This window comes from Struthio camelus, chromosome 6 (genome assembly GCF_040807025.1).
Source record: "Struthio camelus isolate bStrCam1 chromosome 6, bStrCam1.hap1, whole genome shotgun sequence".
NCBI lineage: Eukaryota > Metazoa > Chordata > Aves > Struthioniformes > Struthionidae > Struthio > Struthio camelus.
Window position 1 is genome coordinate 43,952,834 of NC_090947.1, and position 23,354 is coordinate 43,976,187.

At 41.9% G+C, this 23,354-nt stretch overlaps 1 long non-coding RNA gene across 7 annotated transcripts in view; it reads left to right on the forward strand.

The window, feature by feature from the left end:
- LOC104138737 (uncharacterized) overlaps positions 1-23,354 on the forward strand; it is an 87,032-nt gene that overhangs the window by 22,655 nt on the left and 41,023 nt on the right. The window contains exons 4-6 of one of the 7 annotated variants that reach the window (XR_011142008.1): positions 2,522-2,620; positions 13,700-13,868; positions 13,999-14,291. The exons of 5 other annotated variants lie outside the window; for them this stretch is intronic. This is a non-coding gene — a long non-coding RNA (uncharacterized lncRNA). Of the gene's footprint in view, positions 1-2,521; positions 2,621-13,699; positions 13,869-13,998; positions 14,292-23,354 lie in introns of those variants that run through there. One more of the 7 variants, XR_011142006.1, reaches the window with a different exon arrangement.

Genomic DNA, 23,354 nt, shown 5'->3' on the forward strand with positions numbered 1-23,354 from the left:
CCTTCTAGCTGAGATTGGGGGGGGGGGAATTGGATGGTATCGTGCCAGTTTGTTTGTAGGTTTTTGGTCTCCCCATTTTTTATGAAGGGACGATGGTATGTTCTGAGCAAGGGCATGTCAGAGCAGGTGGGAGAGGTGCCTCAGCGCTTTGGAGAACATGAACCAGGAGTTCCGTAAAAATTATTCTGATTTGTTAGACTTTGTTTATTGCTTGGAGAATAGCAGTGTGCAAGAGAGCAGGAAGCGTGGCCGCGAGCAGTGTGTTGTGGGGGTGAGCGCAGTATAACAAGCCCCCTCAACTTTTAATAATACACAGTGTTATCTCTTCAGGAGGGAGACAGTCTGAAGTACCAATAAAAACTGTAATTACGTTCGCAATGGGAAGCTGCATTTAGAGTGACAGCAAGGCTCTTTCTTAAACCCTGTTATGGTAGGTTAAGATTGCAGGTCTTAATTATATGTATGAGGAGTTTATGTTTGTGTCTCTTTTAAAATACTAACAAGGAACCTAATTGTATCCTGGACCAGAGTAAATTGGGCCCTATTTAGACAGTGATTATTTGGTTATCTTTCTGTTTTAGCTATGGTATCCTTGACTTACACAGTTCAAGCCAGCTAGTACATCCAAGCATATTGTTTCTCTTGCTTTTGAGACGAAGCAACATAAAGAATAAATATCAAAAATATATATTCCTTGCTTGTAAACCTTCTGAGCTGTCTGCTTGATAATAAGAGCTTTCTTGCAGTAAGAATTACAACCTGTCCACTCTTTAGGTCATTTAGATGGAATAGTTTCTTATCACATCCCTAGGGAATTTGCATGGCTTTTTCTATTTATAAGCATACAGGAACAGATACACAGGTGCAAGAGAGGTGTAATTTCAGCCAGCCTTTTAAATGAATGTTTAAATGAATGTTGAAGGTATGCATAGGCTGGTATACCCACTGAGTGATAACTGTATCTGGCATCACCTGCCTGCCTCAAGCCTACCTGCATTACTGTCACTAGTAGCATCTTATGACGGTAGTATCAGGGCAGTATTTGCTATCAGGCTCGGTGGGGGAGGCAGGCTTTAACTCTTGACAGTAATGACCACAGGTATGAGATCGTACTGGCAGGTTGTGGCCGTGCTGCTGTACAGTCCCTGTTTATTTTTAAGCACTGTCAGCTTTTGGGTTGTATGATCTCGTCGTACCAGCTGCTGCGGGAGGGAGAAAGGGACAATCTCAACTTGGGCACCTTCATGATCTCATGGCAACGCACACTCCGAGGGATGTAGATATAACATGAAGAAGTGAATTAGTATGACTTTATAAGTCCCCTGGCACCTGAAGGCGAGGTTTTGCAAGGAGAGAAAATGGTGGAAAAGTGATGGATAAGGCAGGCAGCTTTATCAGCCTAGGCAGAGCGATCCCTGCAAAAATCATGTATCCCGAGCAGAGACTAATCTGCTATGCAGACGTCCCACAAGAGGAAAATTAACAGCACCGAGACGCAAACTGACAGAAGAAGCTACTGTTTGTCCACTGTGACTTTTGAGGCCATGCTAAGGAAGCATAAGAAAGGAAAGGTACTTGGTTTTCCTTGGCTGCTGTGATTGGAAAAACTGTAAGTTAACATTTTGGGGTAAAACCATGACTATTCAGGCCAATTCCTACCCTAAGTTACTTTACTGTAACCTTGATGAAGCCAAGATTAATAGCCTTTAATGTGCTTTGCAGGAATAAAATAAGGCAGAATTTGGCCCGCAGTGTGTATTTTACAAAATACAAAGACTAGGGGATGTTAAGTAATGAAATGCCTTGAGTTGTCAAAGTGGGAATTCAAATAATATAGGGGGAGCATTTAACATAAAAATACAACTCGGAAGTAATTTTCCCCATAAAATTCCAACTGCAGAGTGTCACTATAATGCACTGTAATGACTGGGAGGGGGTGTAATTTTAGAAAGTGGTTTTAAAATGCTGTTCTGGAATACATCTGGATTCTCTTAGGAACAAGCAAAATCTCATCAGGGACTACTTCAAAGACCATTTCCTCATGGTTAAATTATCTTGTGTGAGCCTGCTGTTGCATGTACATTGTTACATTATGTATGATTTTTGACTGCTCCTAATAGGAACAAACTGCACAATATTCCATTAGTGATTTTCAATTTGTACTGAGCCTTAAGTCATGTAGACAGCGTGCTTTGCTGGGTTTACTTTGTAGATATACATTCGAGAAAATTTCACAGCCCTGGAAGCTTGTGTCCTGTCTAGAGATTTTGGAAATAGGAATTTATTTTGCTTCTATTAGGCATACTGGTGTTATGTTTATGGTGGTGTTTAAGTGACTAATTTAGCATTTTATAAAAATGAATAATAATGACACTACTATATAACATGGATAACTTACACAAAGACTGATGGCCAGGCTTTGCATCCTCTGTCTGGGATTTAGTTACAGTATGCCAATGTCGTGCTAGATAATGACTGCTACGTGTTTTTTTTTTTTTTTTTTCTCATTTCCCCCTTTCAGCTGGCATTACTGTGGCTTTTGTCTGTAAGTAAGAAAAGTGATTCTTGGGCAAAGCAAGCATTCTTGCGGTGAAGAGAGAACTCTGTTATCTGCTTCCTGGTAAGATACTCCTGAGCAGTACAGGCATCTTTTTTATGCCAGTACCGTGATTGCACAATAGTGCACCAGATTAAAACCGTGTAGCTGAATAAAGCATACGATCTACTCGTATTACTCAGTATTCTTGTGGAACAACTTTCTTGGGAGATTAAGGGAGCGCAATTGCTGCCCTATAGCTCTTGATACAGACCTACCCAGAAATTGCTGCATGCTATATAGTAGGATTGGAAAATGAAATATAAATGTAAGATCTAAGGCTAGATTTTCAGTGGGAATAAAGCAGGATAACTCCATCCTATTATTTGTACCACCAGTTAATGCCACTGGCTTCTTCTAAATCAAATCCAATTCTTTTGGTGGGCCAAAATCACTAGGAAGTTTAATAAATTTACAAGGTAATTTTTAGCTTCATTTTCTTCCATTTTTATGGGTATGCTATTTCATTTTAAATTCCACCATGTAATGTACAACTTGCATACCTTGGATTCATCTTTCTTCATAAATTGCTAGTACAAACGTGTCCTTGGGTGACTGAAAATTCCCTCTGAACAGATCTGAGTTCAGCATCTGGCTCACTGTATGGTTTGGCCCCCTGCGTCTGTAGGAGAGGATGCAGGATAAAGCAGGATGTAAAGAGTATACATTTAGAAAGATCACTGCTTCTTTATTTTACAGGGGATTTCCGTGGTCTGTGGGGTCACATGGAATGGCTAATACAAAGCCTCTGGTCATCCATTGTTGACTTCTCGCACTTGAGCCAAACTTTTGCAATGCTATATTAAAAGCAGTTAAAATACATCAATGCTTTCCTAATATTACTCTTCCATGGAAGCAATTGCTACAGCTGCTAGAGGGATAGTATTCACCTGCCAGAAGGATCGGAGGACAGACTATAAAATAGTCTTTCTCTGAAGTTGTAGCCTGTGTTATGAATAAGCTTAAAAATCTTGACTTACACCTTCTTTTGTTTTTTTGGCATATAATCTGCACTGCTTTATATCCTCCTTGTTATCCTTCTCTTGTGTCATTCAGCCAGGGTAGTAGGTCTGAGAGTGTCTCTGCACCACTCGCTTTGCCACCTTGGGACTGGCCACAATTTTAATCGTAACATACAAAATCTCACAGCTCTTGCCTGACTGAGAAAGGTACTTGCACTACCTGCAATGCCTGGACAGAGTCGTTATTTTAAATAACTCACACAGTAGATAGTAGTGATTTGTGCTAAGCTAGAAATGAGAAAATACTTACTATTGTCTGGACCCAGTCGAATTAAATCTGGCACCTTGCACAGATGGTGCCAAATGCAGCAATGTTATTTTTCTTTGTGTTCATGCATAAGCTCAATCAGTCTGACATCCCAAAGGAACATTTACACATGTGGCCAATTTATAAAGAAATTTATCGAAAAAAAAGAGGAAGAAAAATGATTCCTCTCATTTGTCATCTTTTCAGCTCACCTGTTATTGAAGACACAAAGCAAGTGTAAAATAGAGGGACTCTGAATGACATTTTTCATGCAGATGGATTGAGGAAGGGCTGCACAGACGGTGTGCTCAATTCATTATTAGTTTTGCCTTGTCAGGTTTTTTCAGCCTTGCTATTGAAAAATGGCTCTTTGAGCCTGCTGTGGTCACTGGCAGAGGGTTTGGCCTGTCCCTGAAGATGCTCTGCGGGGGCTTTCCTGACTGCCCTTCGGTTTTGGTGGCATCCCTGCGGTGGTGCTGTGATGGCAACCAAACCCTCTGCCCCAGCTCAGCTCCTGTTGCACCTGATGTATTTATATAGTAACGTACCTCTCAGATCAGTTCTGCACTAAGAAAACAAATGCCTGTTCCTGTGGCCTGCTTTAACACCCTGTCAAAGTGGGCCCGGAGAGGGCTGCTCACTCCTTGCACGTGCACACAGAAGGTCTTCAGAAGCAGAAGTTACAAATATGGTGTTGAAAAGCTGAGGTTAGAAATAACAGGAAGGGGAATAACAATACTGAGTAACTGAAGTAATAAAAGTCAAACTAATCTCTTACTACCTTGAAAAGGTTTAAGTTGTAAACAGAAGGATTCCTGAAAATGGTTCTGAGATAGAAAGAAAAATAATTTGCAAGCAAATGCAACTGTCTCCCCTCCCCAAACATCTTCCTCCCCGAGCAATCTCCTCAAAGCCTCCTGCAAGGAAAGGTTAAGGGAAACTTGAGAAGAGCCTGCTATTTGCTTTGAATCATTCTTATCGCTGTTCTTTATTACTCTTTGAATAGTGTGTCTCTGTAGAAAAGAAAACTCCTATACTCTTTTAATCATGCAAAGTTAGAGCAAAATACAAACAACCAGTACTTCAAATAGGAGAGGGACAGCTCTGAATGCTGCTGCAAACATTTTCAGTTGGTGGTTAATAAGTTTCTAGTCCTGCAAAATTTTTTGGCATCAAGATGAAAATGAGACTGAAGCAAGAGAGGTGAGAGTAGTTCAGTGGTCAGAGCAGTCGGGTGAGACACAGGACACCTGTTCCCAGGGCTGCCCCACCACTGCCCTCTCATGCCCTGGGCGGCTGCCCTGGGCCATCTCCCTGCTTTCGCAGCCTGCTGCTGGCTGTGATTTGTTCTGGGACAGTATTGGCAAAGAAATAGCCACAACTGGAACGTTCCTGGAAGAAGTTTTGGTTTCAACAGGAATATTTGCCTCTAAGAAATTCCTATTTGCAGTATGAACAGAGAATAACTCCAACTGCAAGAGAGAGAGAGGAGGTGGAATTACTGTCCTGTGATGCAAATACCTATGAAGCTGCAGAAAGGGAATAATCCTCTTGCCAATGACCTGTCTTTCCATGTAAATCCCTCATTTTCCGCCTAGTCACTGATATCTCACGCAGATGTGATGCCCCCTTCTTCTCTACGGATGAAAATAATGTATTTTATAGTAAAGAATCATGATCTTGTAGTTGCATGAAGAATGGCTTATTTATGTTTATGCATTCCATTGTGCTTAAGCTAAGATGTCTGAGGTTTTTCTTTTGAGTCCATGTAAAAGAACAAGGGACACTCTCAATGTTGGAACAGGATGCAGTGAAGTAATATTTACTCATTATTCAAGACAGCTAAAAGAGAGCAGGCTTTAACATATTTATTATCTCCAGGAAAGCCACGGCTGATCATTTTTTCCTTCTTTAAGCATATACAGATGCCTTTGATAAATATTTACATATCAAAAAACCCTACTAGTCTCCTAACGTTCACTTCTTTAACAGTCCTTGCAAAAAGATGTATTGTAAGGCGTGCTATTAATGCTGATAGATGAAGGCTATTTCGTGTGAGATGAGGAGGGAGGGTAGCCATGGAGCGGGGCACGAGCTGCAGCCTTGCAGAGGAGCCCCCCACGTAGCCGCGGCCCTCGTCTCCAGCTGAGCAACGAGTCCGGCAGAGTTTCAGATTTTATTCCTTATGGCAGTCTACAGAAAAGGCCTGCTGCAACTGAGGACGTTGGAGGGCTTTGCTCAAAATGAAGCACTTCTGCTAAATATGAACTGGCAATAGGGAGGTTTGAGTCAGCTACACTCAAAACCTAAAACTTCAGTCTTTGAGAAGTATTTTGCTAGCTGCAGAGTATGGCTTCTGTTAATATTTAGCTTGTTTTAATCCTTACTGAGAGCAGAATATCTGACGAGAATCAAAAAAAAATCTTGCATTTTAATTTTAATTACAGAGGATATATTGTCTTTTTATGAGTTAATAATTTTGTGTGCAATGTGAGTCAGATTTGTAGGAGTCAAATATAGCCATTATAATAACACAAAATAATTAATTGAATTATAAAGCGATGGCAATTACCTTCTTTCTCTTTGGGAGAATCTTATCCAGGATTTAACATACTTGGGTCAACTAACTTGCAAGAAGCTATTGATTCCGAAGACGACCATTTTGTGTGCAGCACTGCTAACAGATTAGAAAATGTTATAAGGCAGAGGACAGACTGGAAGAGCTCTCCACGTAAGGAACATGAACATGGAATGGTGGAGGAAGTTTGTAATTATTCTGTCAAATCTTTCAGTCCCAATTCACCTCGTGGTCAGTGCTATGTGGAGGAGGAGGTGGAAGGATGTACTTAATGACATTAAGTACTAGCTAGTAACAAAAAATAGTAACATTAACTAGTAGCAACAACGAACTGAATTAGGGACTACTGGCCGGATTCTCCAAAAGTGTAAAGCTAATTTAAGTAGAGGAGTACTCAGTGTTAGAGAAACCTCTGGCAGCCTTAGATTCTTGCAATAGGATGAAGTAGGGTATACCAGTATTCTAGCAGTGACCAGAAGACTTCTCTGAGGTTGTGGGTCGTCTGCCCGCTTCAGGCTCCTCTATTTTAAACTGGGTAATAATGCGGTGTGCTGGCAGGGTAAAAAGAGCGTTAACATTCACTGTTCATCATCCCAAACGCTAATCTGACCCATTCAGGGAGTGAGTCTAAATAGCTGATGTTGCATCTCTTGCTACGGGGCGTAGAACTGGTGCTACAGGAACGCCAGATGTTGCTACTGAGGGTGGTAAGCTACAGTCTGAAGTTTAAATCTGAAGGATCAGGACTAAATGGGCTACCTAGAAAGAGCAAAAGAGAAAAATACCCATTGCTTTATTTTATGGATATTAAGGAAGGTATTTTTATAACACGTGAATATCCAAGGCTGTTTTGTTCAATGTTCTTTAACACGTGCAGTATATGTATCCAGCAAGTTCAGCTATGACATTTCTCAGGAATCTAATAAGCCCAAAGTAGATTTTTTTCTTTAATTGACTCAAATATAGCTTGAGGTACACATTTGATATCCTAACATTACTTCTGATTTGATTTCATATGCTATTTTCTAAAAGCTATTTGACTTCCAAATCAGCACTCTAGGCTATGCTTTGTTTTTCTGTTGTTGATGGTTTTGCGGGGGAGTTTATATCGCCCTAAAATTTGCTACACCATAAAAATTCATGGCTTCCAAGCATTTAAAAACATTAGATTTCCAGGTAACTTGGGTTTACTCAAGCTGATACCTGAGAGTGTAATTAAAGCTGAATGGATAATGTTTTTGTATTTTTTTCAATGTACTAGCTAAACCACAAGAAAGTTCATTCAAGTATAGACAATTATTTTTTTCTTTTTGTAAGAGAAAAGCATTACTTAGGGTCAACCCAAAGCATCTCATTATATGCCAGATGATATATACGCTTTACACAGTTTGGGGGTTATTTAATCTCATTGTTTAATCTCTTCTCTTTTTCATGTGAGTCAATTTTCCCATTTTGAAATGGAAAGTCAGAAGGAAACTTCTGGCATTTCTGAAGGATTTTGACATTTCCCTCCTTTTAAAGCCAAAACACATTGCTGAATTCAGCCAGAATTCATGGATCATTTTGAGCCTCCCAAAACTCTGTTCTGCTGGTAGTTTTTCATCAGTCTCTGAATTTATGCTCCACATAAGGAAACAAGTGGAAACAACAGGATTTCAGTTAATTTGTACCACGACCTAGGAGTTAGAGCACTGGGAAAAAGCTGCAGAGTTTACCGACTGTGTTTACCACTGTTCAGCTGGCAAACATCATCCTCAGAGCTAGGAACGGTGCTGGCACCCTGGGAAATCAGAAAGAAATATTGGTGTGACCTGCGTGAGCAGAGATTGGAGGTCTTGGTGAGGGGTCTGGACAAGATATACTCCCATTCCAGACAGGAATCAGAGGTCACCCATTGATTAACCTTGCCCCAAGTAGTCTGCGAATGCTTTATTGTGTGATGCTTTTCCTGGGAAGGTTTGTGAGCACAGCATACCAGCTGTTTATCTGCCAAGATCTGACTGTGGTATCTTGTTACCCCCAATCATTTCATGACAAAAGGAAAAGAAAATATAGCAGTACTTGTACCTTGTCCTAGGTTCAGTATAATCTCGTGACTTTTGCCATACTTGTGCATTAATGGGCTCACAGGCAGGTTAAATACCGTTAAAGCTACAGCAAAACATGTGTACATCGCTCCATATGTTATTTGTTTAGGACTGTTTTTACTGCAGGAGTACTGAGGAGCCCTTGCTGTGGAAGGAGTCTCCAGTTATGCTGTTCTATCAGCCCTAGGTGTAACATAGCTAAAAGCAAAAAACAGCAAATGTAAACCTGCAAATGGGGAGTGCAGAAAACAGTGAGACTGTTATTTACATGATTTTATTCAGCCTTTGTGTAGCACGCAACACAACCAGATCCTTGCAGGGCAGAAAAATCCTCCTTAGTTCGAGGGGTGGAACGGTGGACATCACAGGTAATCGCTGATTGGGTCTTCGGAAATATTCAGTGCAAGTCAAAAAATTAAACCGTAAAAACCTAAATAAATGTACAGAGCAACACTTGTTCCCATTTTGTGGTGTGTACGATGCTAGTGTTTTCAACAGGGCCAGAGTAAATAGATTTTTTCTCTGGCACAAGCCACCAACAGCTTGATTTCGTTTTCCAAGACTTTATCTCAGTTCAATGTATTAATTTGCCATTCCTTCCCTCTCAGCTCATTGCTGGGGTTTGCCCTGCAGTTTTTGGAGAGAGGAGGGGAGCCTGTCGGTGTCTGTGTGCCGAGTGTGTACTCCAATTATTGCTATTCCGAAAGGGAGCCGAGGCGCCTCCATCCCTCCCCACGACTGCAGGGTTCGGTGGGAGCACGGTCTTTTCTCCCCGTCTGGTGCAAGACCTTTCCCCGTTGCTGCTTGAGCATGCCAGAAATCAAACTGACAGCCTGTCTCGGGAAGCTGATGCAGACCCCCACCCAAAGAGAGGCGGAGTGACATTTTGCAGGCTGAAGTGTGAGGCCTACCCTCAATCTTCTTCATCTGGCAGGGACTTCTGCTTCTTGTGGGCCTCCCCATCAGAAAGGAGAGGGCTGGGGGTGACAAAGGCATGGACCTGCACAGTAATTGGGGCTGACAGAGTGTTTGGACGGTGCACAGACTTATATGTGACAGGAAGCCAAATTTAATGCATCCCTCGGGAGTCTGGACACACAAACATAATGCTTATATTTTCCATGTTGTAATTCTCAGGCAGATTTTGGCATGAGCTTCTCATTTCCCCCTGTCACTGGTGACAGATTTTATGGCATTCAAATAAGGTTTTCTTCTTTATCATGCGTAATGGCCCATCATTAGGAGACGCTCTTCTCATGATAGCAAGCAACTGCTGAGGTCTCAGCTGAAGAATCCTTGAAGCCAGTTTGCTGCAAATCAGTGAAATATCTCTGCCTAAAGTAAGAAATGATTCACAGCATACTCAAAATATTGCCCTCAGTCAGTAGATTTACTTACTCAGACTTACACATCCATCAGCCGAATAGTGACTTGCCATGTACCATGCATTTGTTGCTTGCCTTTTTTTCACCTCTCCTATCCCTCCCCCCGTGAAAAAAGGGTTCAGAATTAATTACAGGGTAACAAAATCTGATGGCAGTATTCATGAGCACCTAAAAACATCTCGGTTGAATTTTAAAAAGAGTACAGTTAGGTCGTATTCTGTATGGATAACTGTCCAAACAATTGCACTAGCATGTTGACTGAGCTGTGTTTTACCTCTGCGTGTCCAGAAGTCCTGGCTTGCTAAAACTTAAGTCTTAAACCTCACCAGACCAGTGCTGACCACTTTGCACAACACTATCCTTCTCCTGAGTGTGGGGAATATTTTATCCGACCTTGTTTCAGCAAAATTGCCAGATCTTTTTGCAGCCCCGGGAGGTATAAAGGCACGCTCCTTGTGTATCTAAATAGAGCTCAAGCGCTGAGAGGCTGCCTAATTTCTGCCTGCCGTGGTGCTGCACTGCTCGTCCTGTAACAAGAGCATTTACTGCTTGGCTGTAGTCAAACTCTTGGTATTTTAGGATAATTGTGGTAGGTCCACTTCCGTATGATGATCATAAAACAGCTTTCCGAGTCAGTACATCTGATGGCAGGTGAGTGCCTGGAACGACATCTGCTCCTGTTCTAGCTGAAGGAGGGGGATGAGACTGAGGTTGTGTGTGCGCTGAGGGCTGGGTAATCCCCACAGTTTTGCCTCATTCCACTTCTACTCCTCAAATTCATCACTATTAACTCACAACTCCGTGGAGTTGAGCGTGGGTCCTGGGGCAGGGCCAGGCTGTGGAGCAGGTGATGGAGAAGTGGTGGGACTGCACACATGTTTCTCTGTGCTGCTCGCTTGCCCTGCCTCCCTGTGCAGGTGCCTGGCGCTGTCACAGTATTGCCAGCAGTTGTCTTTCTGTGAGGAGCAAAACATTCCCTGTTTTCCTCGGAGTGCTTCTGTCTACTCTTTTTACATGATGGTCCTGGAGAAGAACCCCTTGGCATTGTGGTTGTAATTGAAAAAAAAGAGAAAAAGAAAAAATGTTCCAAATTCAAACTGTTATGCCTTAAAACCAGAAGGCAAATTACTGGAAAACGTTCTTTTCATTTCTGAATCTTTCAGCAGTGGCAGTATCGATGAGGTCCCCATCCTCTGTCCCCTCAGCCTAGGCGTTCAGTGTGATTGCTCATGGCACAAGGATGGTCTAGAGATTTGGCACACTTTCCCCCCTTTCCATATCCACACAGATATGAACTCTATCGGAGTCTCATTTAGAAAAGCAAACAAACGAGAAATATAGCAACATAAACTCTGTGTTAAAATACGAACTTTGACAGGACCGTCCACTGAAATAACCTGATAAAATTCACATATTTTTGATAATGTATTTCAGACATTATTTCTGACCTGGATATTCATTAGGTACCACATCACTAACCATGTTGAGAAAAACGCAAGGTAGCAATGAAATTTATCACAGCTCTTTTTGCTCAGTAAAGAAAAATGAACAATATAGAATATTTGTGATCTGTGGCAAATCAGTATAAATTTGGAAAATCTTTGACACGTTCATATTTTTTTATGAAAGGGTATGAGAGGATGGAGAATACTGAAAAAATAATATTAAAGGACACTGACACATTTGTTTGTGATATGATACGATGTGACTGACCTAATGGCAGTTGAGAAACCGAGAAAAAAGTAAAATGCAAAATGATATATAGAGAGCCAAGATGAAACCAGCTCTCTGGTGGATTTCCTTTTATTGAAACAAATGATATTCATGTTTTATGAAGTGCATAGTGATTCCATAGTATAACAAACAGTAAGATGATTTTTATTCTCTGGCCTGAGAATACTTCATTTTATTTCACTTAGGTAACTCAAACTTTGTAAAAGAGGTAATTGGACCTCTAGTGAAAATGCGTTGTAATGCTTTGAAAATCTGCATTTCTCAGTGGAGCGAGCTGCATGTACAGCTGGGTACAGAGTATATTGAACATAATTTCCGACACCAGTGCTGGCTAAGCATTTTTAACGAAACAGCTTCAAGTTGGAAAACACTGATTCGTTAAAATCCAAATTTGGCAGAGTTTGAAAAGCATTCTTTGTAAACTTTTTTCTATTCAAACTTGGAAAGAAAGCTTGTCAACTGAGAATAATCAATATATGCTGAATAACACAATCATCTGGGTCAGGGGACCATGGCAGAAAAATAAAATGTTGTTCTGTAAGAGTTTAAATTGTGGTGACACCACATTGCCCAAAGCTTGACTATTGTAGAGCTTTGTTTCAAAAATGTGTGCCTCAGAACAGTTTGAAACATTTTGCATAAATTAAGATCATTTTCTAATTTAACATTTTGCACTAAAATCAGCCAACATTTTGACAAGGTTTAGGAAGAATTTTTGACAAAATATTGGTAAAATTTGACCAGGCTTTGACAAAGAAACAAACAAAATCAGCGGTTTTGGCTGAGTTTTACTCTGAGTTTTGATTTTTCATTCCGAGCAAGGTCATACAAACCAGAGCAAAATAACAATTCTTTCAGACCACTGCAAGTCAGAGAGGAGAAACTGCTGATTGTGGACCACCTTCTTTGAAAGGAAGGAGAGGAAAGCAGTTACAGCTTTGCCTTTTGGAAAAACACAGTGAAGGGGACACTTGACTGTGTAGTCCAGTAGGTCTCCTTCGGCTTGGAGTCGGGTTAGGAAAGCTTATGCCAAAGTTAGTGCAAACTCCCCGAGGGAAGGAAGCGGGACATTCAGGTCCATGTCGCAGAGAAGATGCTACAGATAGATACTGTATGTGGCAGATTCTCACGTACCCTTCAGTGTCATACTAATTCTGTTTATTATTAATGCAACTCAAAGGGTTTGAGCGATGCCTGATACTTATCCACTGCTCCACACCTGCTTTTCATTTGCTATTTTAATTTAGGCAATTCTAAGCCTTAAAGTGCTCTCATTGCTTTGTTGCCAGTGCTTGAAGGGACCGAACGTTCATATGGTTTTGGTACGTATCAGGACTTTTTGGCATTCCTTCTCTGTGTTGTGATATGAATGATGTATTCATTTCAGTATAGCAGCGATGAAAAACTTTGTTCTTCCAAGGCATTGAAGGAAAGTAGAATACAATGTGGATTGCATTTAAAGTTCGTCTGATTTACATAATACATACTACTTATGAGGAGACCATGAGAAAATTAAGGGACACTTTCCCCTACTGCAGCTTGTGTTTTTGTCCTATATCATTTTGAGAAATTAAGACCGCTTAAAAATATTCTGCAATTGCTGGTGTCTTTGTTTTCTGTCAAAGACTTCTATGGCTTGTTATGCTCTATACTCTTGGTTTTCCTACAATCTTTTGGCTGTTTAGCACTGAAATAATGTAATCCAATTTTCTTTGTTGCCATAAAGGCCTTAATTATGGCTTCACAGGATATTGTAATCAGAATCTGTTGGATTTTCTCATATGTCAAAGTGACGTCTGCTTCAAATTCATCAGTGTCCTTGTGTTGTTATAAGCATTTGGATAGTCTGGAGGTCATGCCTCAGTTCATATGTCATTGTGGAAGATGAATTTATTCAGCACTGAGTTCTCGTACAGCAAAATAAAATGTATGCTTGCTTTGAATTTTTACTTTTATCTTTCGGTTATTGCAGCAGAAATGTGATAATCTCTCATTTGTGCCAGTGCTGATAATGTCTTGTCTGCTTTGATTTTTCTGTTGACATTTGCAGGAACAGTTTTAATTTCATTCTAACGTATTCAGTGAATTGACCTTTCACGGTGCAGTGCTCGACGTGCCCCTCGCTGCCCCCCGTGCAAGGTGAGCTGCCGGGGAGCGCCGGGAATGCTGAGCCACTCCAAGGAAGCAATACAGGAAAGGTCAAAGTACAGCACAACATGGTAATTTGCAGCCTTGCTTAATTAACACAGGCACTTTATTTCAGAAGTAAAAAATAATGATTTTTTTGAAGGGCATTATTAACCCATTCTTTTTCCCCTGTGATACTACGTGGTGATTTTTCTACTGAAGCCTGGTTCTGTGGCTTTCGGGCACTGGTGGGGAGCCCCAGTGGCCTCATCCCACATTTGCCACAGGCTCCACATGGGCAACGCAGGCGTGTTTCCAGCCCAGATCCTGCAGCGATATGGAGTGAGCATACGTCACGCTCATGGGAACTGTCACCGTTTGCGCAGGCAGCTCCATCTTTGGCCCCGCCATAAGAAACCCAAATTCTATCCGAGTTCCCTGTTTCCAGCTGTCTAGCTCTCAACTTGTGCATGCGTCTCACCAATAAAGCAAAGGTTTAAGTGGGCCTTTGAAGGAAATCCTGCCTCCTCCTCATCTGTGGCCTTCATCCCGGGTTCATGGCCTGCCTGTACAGACCCTGCAGAGGGGCAGGACAGATGGGCTGGGGAAGGGCGGCAGAGGTCCGATGGATGCAGTGGGGAGGGTGGCAGGCAATTCTGTGCTCCCAGGTGTGTGAGAGCCATATGTCCCTATGGGGACACACGCTTCCACCCCTCACTGGCCCCGAGTTAAGCCAGCGCACTTCCACGTGGAAGGTATTTCACCCTTTGCAATCCAACACTTCAGCTCACTTGACTGGAGATACTTGGCTATAATTAATAGGAATGGATGTGCTAGTTTCTGTAGAAAGTAATCGAACCAGGTGAAATTGAATGGAAATTTCTCATAAATTTAAAAATTACAGTTTGTGGTGCATCCTGACCCGTCCTGATTCCTGCTTTGTCACTGCTCAAAGTGATTTTTTTGCAATTCACCTCCCCAAATTTCTTTTGAGCACACTGGGCAAAAAAAAAAAAATCTTATTTCTGGTAATTGTGCCCCATGTTGCAGATCATTTTTCAGACGGAAGCTAAAGCCACTACATTTGCTCCAATGCTGTCTCCGTCCGGAGCAGCCCGCTGAACCGTTGTGCTGCAGTCTGTGCTGCAGACCCTGCACACTGGGGCATGCCCTCCTGGGGACTCATTGCATGGCGTGGCGCCGGGAAAGCTACTCTCACACAATGCCTCTGCTCCCCCTGCGCTGCTCTCCAGCCCAGGCACTGCTGCTAGCATTTTGCGTGATTTGGCCTGGATGTAAAAGGTTTGGAGGGCACAAGGCGGTGGAGAGCCAGGCCGTACGAAAGGGTGATCGGAAATAGCTGGAGCAGAGGTGCTCCTTTGAATAAGAGAAAAGCTTTTCCAAGAGCGGCGGCGAGACTTGCTAGCATAGAAAAAGAAAGCTGGGTTTAGTGCTGTATGTGCATCCTGCGGGTGAGGCAGCAGATGCTTGAACAGAAATGATGCGCCTGAATAAGGAAACTTTCCTTAGGGCAATGCATTTTTAAAAAATTTAAAACAGTGCTTTTCAAGCCTATTTGAGGACAAAAGACAATAAAAATGTACAACCAGCAAGCCTGTGACTGCCAAATAGGGCTACAGGGGCTGGGATGCCAGAGATACTTATTCACTCTACCCAAAAAACTATGCTAACCATTTTCCTCCTGGACATTAGCTGACAAGCTCTGGGCTAATTTCTTTCCTAAGAAGCAAATTAAATCACTTTTGTTATTTGATCATTTCCAACATATCTTGACCATCATGGCTCACACTGACAAAGACACTGATCTGCAATTCTCTGAGCACATATGAATAGACATCTAGTTTATTCACGATTGGGAGGGCGGGACTTATTGTTCCATTAAAATATTACAATAAGATTATCCAATAGGATTTCCAAAACTATTGAAACCCTTTTTTTAAAGAAAAGTCACAGATAGGCTAGAGCTGTTTTACAGGTTTAATGACTAAATATATTGCAAATTATTTTATTTTCCAGAAATAAAGTTGGAGGTGGTGTGTGTCTAACCCTAGGGAGCCCATTAGGAATGGCCTCCTCATAGCAAATCCAGCTGGGCATAAAATGAGCCCTTTTGTTTGAAGGAGCGACTGAAGGGGGTGCATAACAGGAGAATCAATATAGCTGTGCCGCTGAAAAAGCCCAGACAGAGACTGTGTGACAATAGGAAATATGGTTTAAAAAGCTCAGCAATGAATACAGCCAATTGCAAATAATAGACTATTTCAGCAAGAACGAGGGGCAGTTCAGCCAAAGCCCTAAGCCTGGAGTGGTGCCCTTGGATGTTGCTAGTTTTTTTCCTAACCTAAGTGTGATAGTAAAATCACAGCAGTATGCAAATCCATAACCTTTAGTATATTTGCAAACAAGTCTCTCTTTACCTTCAAACAGGCTTGCTCTTATTACTCGAGGTAGTGCTATTCCATCCTGCTGAACAATCATCCTTTTTTAGTTAATACTGTCGTACTACACCCGTATTTTTTTGTTCTGTGTTTAAAATTAAGTAATCAACATTTCTTATAAGTCCTAATGGCTAATTATTTGCTAGCATGTTCTGTGAAATACTGCTGCACATATGATGTACATTTTCTTTTAGCTTCCACTATTTATAAACATTTACTGCTGAACATTGTAAATACAAAAGTGGCTGATACTTCCAGCAGTGAAAATACCGATTGTTGTTTGCATATACACAACATGAATGTTCCTGCTGGCAGTTTTTTAAAGGGAGTCAGTAAGGAGGATAAAACCTCCAGAAAAGACGATATGAAGTATTTCTCACCCAAGGGAAAATTCTTCTTGCAAAAGCCCCTCTCCCAGCCCCCTCTGCCATGGGTGCTGATGCGAGAGCCTGTGGGTGCCATGTTGCCCGGCCCTGCTGGGATTGCAGCTGCTGCTGAGGCAGTTCAGCTCCAAGGAAGAGTGCGCATGGGGGAAAATTCAGGTTGGGACCTCCTGTGGTCTACAGGGGTAGTTTTCAAAGCATTTCTAAGGAAAAGATCATTTTACTTTTTTGAAAAGAATCCATGCACCATCACAGGTAGTGTTGCCATAAGTGTGTTTTCGGGGGGATCCGCCCTAATGCCAATGCCTGTGCTAATACGAAGAAGGACTAAGGACACCTCATCGTTCATTTGCTTAACACAGGTTTTCAGTGTCCTCAGTGGAAAAACGAATGGATTGATTTTAATACACAGAGGGTGTCTGGACTGATTGAAAGGTAAGTATCTGTGTATCATTGCCTTCAGCTTTTGTTCCTATCTGCAGTAGGTGGCCTGCTAAGGGGTTGTAATGTGTCTTCACTGAGCTTTGAACCATGGTCTTAGTCTGTTCCCAAGTAGAGCTGCATGAAATATGTTGGTCAAATGCTTCATTCTCAGAGAAAATATAAAATCAGATCTATCAACATTATTTGCAAATTCTTCTGTAACTCACCGAGATTTTTTTTGGCTGAAAAGAACCCTATAAATTTCATTTCAGCATTTCCCAAGAGCATCATTCTGGGTTTTGTTTTAAGAAAGAATTTTGTTTGCCTATTTTAATCCTAAAATGGCAAAAAGGAACTATGATGACCCCCCATATTTGTTTTGATACTTCATTTTCATGAAGAAAAAATGTATTAAAGAATTAAGTAATTCTTTGGAAATGATTGCCGCTCCCAGTTTTTCAGATTAGCAGCAAGGAGAAAGCCCAGCCATACCTGAAGCTTCCCCCGTAGCGATCCAGCCTGTCCAACTGGGCAGGCTCAGGGAGCAGAAGTTTTAGCTGACTGTGCATTTTGATGAAATGGCACTAAAAGAGGAACACCATGATTTGACAAGTCCTGGTGTTAAAAAATGCGAAGAAAGTTCAGGATGTTATTTGAAGCCCATTTCTGTTGGAGCTCTTGGGGGGCCTTAGTGGTTATAAAAGTGGCCTCGGGTGATCCCATTCCCACTTCATACCTTTCGCCTCTGTCCGGCACCCGCCTCGTCTCACAGGGAGATTGTGGTCCTCTCCCTTTTTGCTATGCCTGCATGCTCACGTAGGGAGTCCCATCTCCAAGGGCTCGCTGGAGTGGCTTGAAAGCCTTTCACATTCAGATGTTGCGCCCAAGCCTGGCCTCTGGGCAGAGCATTGGCAGCCGCTGGCTGCAGACCTGCTCCTGTCCCAGAGATTTACTGGTTGGACAGATGAGAATTCAACACAAGAGCATTATAAATAAAAGTGCCAGCTGGGGGTTACTGGAATTGCCACCTCTCCAGAGATTTATTCTATTTGTGGTGTCACTTTATGGGAATTGACTGCTTCGGTCGCACATGAGGGCTTACCCCTCGTTCTGCTTTATAGCAGGTATAATTTAAGCCTTCACGGAACGTGAATCTTAGTCACCAATTCAAGTGCATTTGCCTTGCCTTTCTCTTTAGTTACTACTCGTTGGAAAAACTGATCACACTTCAGGTTTAAAACATCCCTGCCTTGTCTGGCTCTCCAGGAAGGGTCATCAGCTGCGATGCAGGTCTTTGGTTCTGCTTGGCTTGCCAAGTACCTATATAGCTATAGCTCAAACACTTTGCTGTCATAAACATGAAGGATTATTTTATTTTCTAATTGACTTTTGATTCAAAAGTTGTGAGATGACAGTTTTGCCATTAAGAACTTAGTACTTATTTTATTTGAAAGAAGTTCCCATATCATCACTATCATAAACGATCAAAATAGCACATATTTATTCTGAATTATTTCTCCTGAGAGATTCCAGGTTTGTTTACTTATCTCCTTTTTGCCTTTAGTTTGATGACTGCGCCCTTTTCTTTCTTCTTCTACATGTTTCACTGTTTCATTAAATCTTAAGAGTATTAAATAAAATCACTTCTACTTAGTGTTTTTTCCCCTCAGTTTACAGTGATCTCGTCTGGGAGATGGGAATCTTTCTGTGGATATCCTGTCTCTTTAGTAACACTTATAATAATGCTCAGAGAACATGATATACAGTAATTGCTATCGTTAGTGTGCTAATGTAACTGACAAATTAGATTGTAAAAGCTTTGTCGTTCACTTACACTTGTGTTGCAACATCTTCCTCTGAAGTTGCAGGCATGGTTGCTGAAGCACTCTGCTCCAGCTCATTAGCTCTGTTTCCTGTGCGACAAATACATTAGTGGATTTAGACTGTATTAGAAATACATTAACATATAAATTTAATAAAATGCTAGTGAAGTTACTAAAGCTCTTTTGAGAGTCTGTGCAGCCATTCAGGGAAGGGCACACACCATGCACGAGAGGTTTCATTCACTGCGCTCAGGAGAGGAGAGTTCTCCCTGCTGTGCCTTCCCAGTAACTTCCCTGGTCTGCAAGGCAGCACAAAATAAACTTATTCCACCAGCAGCAGAGCTTGTAGGGGCTCAGTCTGCATAGGAAATCTCCTTCTGCCTTTCCTGCCGCTTTCACGGGGCGAAGGAGAAGCTGTACAGGCCCTGGTGCATTCGTGTGTCATTCACTGCTTGCCTTTTGTCTAGTTCCCCCCTCCTATCTACTCCACTAAAAGCTTTCTAAGATTTTAAGTGTATCTGCTGTTTTTTTTACAGGGGGCTGACTATACTGTGAGTTTTATTTGTTGAGTGGCTATGAAAGAAATCAGCCTGTAAAAGATTAATAGCTCTATTGATCAAGTCAGCGTGCTTTAACAGTTCTGCATGCAAAGCTGTTGTACACATCTGAAGACTATCATAGTTCTCATACATGAAAGTCAAATCAGACATGTATATTTGTCTGAATGACATTGTTTCTTGTGTTGTTTTCCCCTTTATATTTTATGTTCTGCATATGTAAAAGGAGGCTCTGCAGAAGGAATTGTAGAATAATGAGTATCAGATGGCAGACTTCTTATTTATGAAGAGCTCCCTTATAACCTTCAAAATAATTTCCAGTGTTATTGGGTAATCAAAGCCAAGGATAAACATCATAAGATCAAAAACATAAAGTAGAACTAACAAAGTTCTGTATACATGCCAGCAAATGTCAAGAAAAAAGGGTCCAGCATGTGAATGCCCCTCCATTTTGCTACCCAGGAAATGTTCAGAGATACTAAAGATCATCTTAGATATTGTAGATAAGTATAAAGTGATGTAGGCAACAGGAATCTTTCTATTGTTTGCAGGATTTGGCCCCAAAAGAATCATTAAATCTGAAATACCCAGGACATAAATTCAGTTATGAGATGTAAATGAAAAGATGTCTATATCCGTTGATGGTGAGTTGGTGGGATAGAGGGTACCTTTCATTCTGGTGCCTAGAAACTAGTCTTTTATCAGTAAGTGTGAGAGAAGGGAGAAATTATTCTCGCTTATGAATGTCCCAAAACCGGCTCCCTGATATCTTTGCATACAGCCTCAATTAACAGAATTATTTAGTGGTACACTGGAGGAAGCACTCAAAAATATAAGAAGCCATTCTGCACTGACAGCAGGAATGAATTAGATGACCTAATTCTCTAAAGTATGAGATTTCACATTGCTCTGTCAGCTTCCTGTCCTGGAGATTCATACTGAATCTTAACAAACTCTTTTACCCTGAATTGTCCAGGAAAAAAATAGCTGCTAACATGTACCTTTTTCTCTCTAAGTTCCATGTGAGGCTTTGGAAGTGTACCTATATACCTTCTAGATACTAAGTTTTTTTTAAATACATTTGAGAAGATATTTTGATGTCTCTGATGAGAACCTTGAATGACAAATATATAGACCTTTTAGTTCTCTTGTTTAAAAACAGCCTAAAACACTCCTCTGAGTGACCTGAACTCAGTGGATTTACTGCTGATATCCACTGGTGAAAACAAGACCATAGAACAAAAGTAAACAAATACCTTCTTTAATACATGCTGAATACATAAGGAAGAAAGCTGAAACATAACTCAGGTCTGGAGGAAACCTCTTTTTTAATCTGATTTGTGTGCAGGCAAGTTCCTGTGAAATGCCACTCTGGAGAACAGCGCAGACTCAATCAGCTCAGGTAGCACTGCAGGCAGCGATCTCTCCTCCAAGCTCTTCCAGAAATGCTGCTGTTTCTTTGGATGCTAAGAGCAGCCAGTTGGTCTTGCAGCATGCTGTCACATCGGCATGCGGAATTAGCTGTTTTGGAGAGCTACAGAAAAAGGCACTGTAATTGAATAACTTTGAAAGTGATGATAATCCCATAGCATCCTTGAGAGCTCTGCTTGCTGTGGAGGGAGAGCTGCTGCTTCTCAGCTACCTAATGAGGCAGGGCAGGGGCAGCTTTACCCTTGGTAGGAGCCGTAATGGGTCAGAGGCAGGGATTAAACGGAAAGGCTGTCCAGCAGTCATCCAGGACAGGGCTTGAGCCATACAACATTTTTTTTCTTCATGAAAAAGTCAAGTTGCAGAGTCTAAGTAGTGGGCTTGCTCTTAGCAGATTCTTGTTGAAAGCCATTGGCATGCCGAGACCTGGAGCAGTTTCTGCTGCGTGTGAAGCAAGGCCCACAAGCAAGCTAACGGCAATGGCTGCATGAACAGAAGCTATGCAGTGACAAAAGGCTTAAAAGCTTGAAATCCCTGGAGTAAGCAAATGTCAGCGGCTGAAGCTGATAAAAAGTGGTTCAAGAATAAGAACAAAGCCACACACAAAGTCAGGAGGGAAGGAGCGATGCCTCTTGGAGGCAGAAGCATTAGTTGTGGCTTGCAGTGCAAGAGATGGCCTATGCACAGGAAGCCCCGACATAGCCATTTGCTTCATGCTTTGTCTGAGCTACTGTACATGAAGAAGAGAATTAAGAACAGTGAAGTATAAAAGTGATGGGTGATGTGGCCCCAATTCCCAAGGTGCAAACAGTGAGCAGCTGGTTAAACTGTGCGTGTTGCTGCGGTAAGTAAATGCTGGAACAATGTTTCTGCACAAAGATAATACATAAATTCTTGTGTTGAAAACATATGAACCTCTGTGTATCAAAAGGAAATGTGGATTGAAGAGGTGTCAAAGCCTATTGAAAAACTGACATTGGCCACGACCATTATTTAAGTGTGTGGCAGCTGATAAGGTTCGTGAGAAGCAGCTCTCCTTCCTCAGACAGAAACACAAGAAAATTGATGTAAAAGATCGAGAGACCACATATTAGAACAGAAATTTCAAATTGAATAGATTTCAGATACTCTGTGGTTTAGGTCACAGAAATCAATACTGGGTGCAGGAGGGTATGTGGAACTGTGTGAGGAACTGAGAATGGAATCAATTTGCATTGCTTGCCAGCGGTGCACAATCCCATGGCAAAAGAAATAGTGCTGTGAATTGGCAAAATGGCAATTGCATTTACCGGCTTAAAGAAGGTTCGTTAATAGATCCTCTACGTCTTGAGGACCGAATGATGAATCTTGACTGTCAGTCCTCCTTATTTCTATCTTTATATGTGAAATCAAAAAACTGGAAAGGCACCACAAACCCAACAGAGGTCTGCAAGCCTTCAGAAACAGATACCTTGGAAAACGACGATGTGTGAAATGGACAGGATTTCTAAGAAGTGCCAGGATTTGTTGGGGTCCAGCAGTTGCTTTATCTCTGGTGTTACCTGGAAAAAGAAATTGAGGTATGTAGGACACCCTATTATGAATGAAGTCAGGGCTGTGCTAAGGCAGCCCCGTTTCTGGCTGCAGCTGAAGGAGTTACCCAGAAAGGGTCACTGGGGAGAATCCCTCCCTTAAACAGGGAAAACGTAGGGAATATGCAAGGACTGGCCAAGGCTAGACGCAGATTGCATGTGCCCTAATCACTGCCTGGTGGTTTAGAAAGGTTTAGACTCAGCCTCAGGGTCACATTAGGGTAAACTTCTTCAGACTTCTTCAGGTAAACTTCAGAATTCACTTCTGAATTGATGACAACAGCTCATAACTCGTCAGGACCCCTGATGGATATTTTCTCATGGATGTGCTTTGCAGTAGTAGCTAAAGGATTACTTATTTTATTTTTTCTTTTCTCTGAAATGGCCAGCACAACTTTTGGTGGAGCTGCAGAAGAGCAGCTGAAACTGGCAGCAGCAGCAACATGATCTGGTCTGGAAATATGGCATTCCCTAAAAGCATTCGGCTTTGCCATGTGATCTAAACATTTGACCAAGTCCCTTTCAGGGGATGTATATAAAAAGGTGTGTGAGCTCTTCCTCTTATTCCATGTCATCCATACCAACGTGAGGACCAGTTTGTCACCCTATGTTGTTCAGTGACAAACCTGTAAAACAACAGAGTTCCTTGAGAGCTCAGTCCTTGCCCCCTGCTGCTGTTCAGAACTGGATTAGCAAAGGCACAAAGGTAGACAGGAGCAAAAAAAATCAGCCAAATTCTTCTTAGCATGCTACAAGTTAATTGTTGCCTTGCTCATCCCTCCAAAAAGGCAGTCAGCTGGGAGGCTCTGTGCTAAGACAGAAACACGGCTTTGTATGGAGCATGCAACCCACAGTGCCAGGAGTGGGGCCACCTGCCAGCCCTGCCCTGCATCCTGTCCGGGCGGCTTGCCCCGCGTGCCTTGCGCCTGGCACG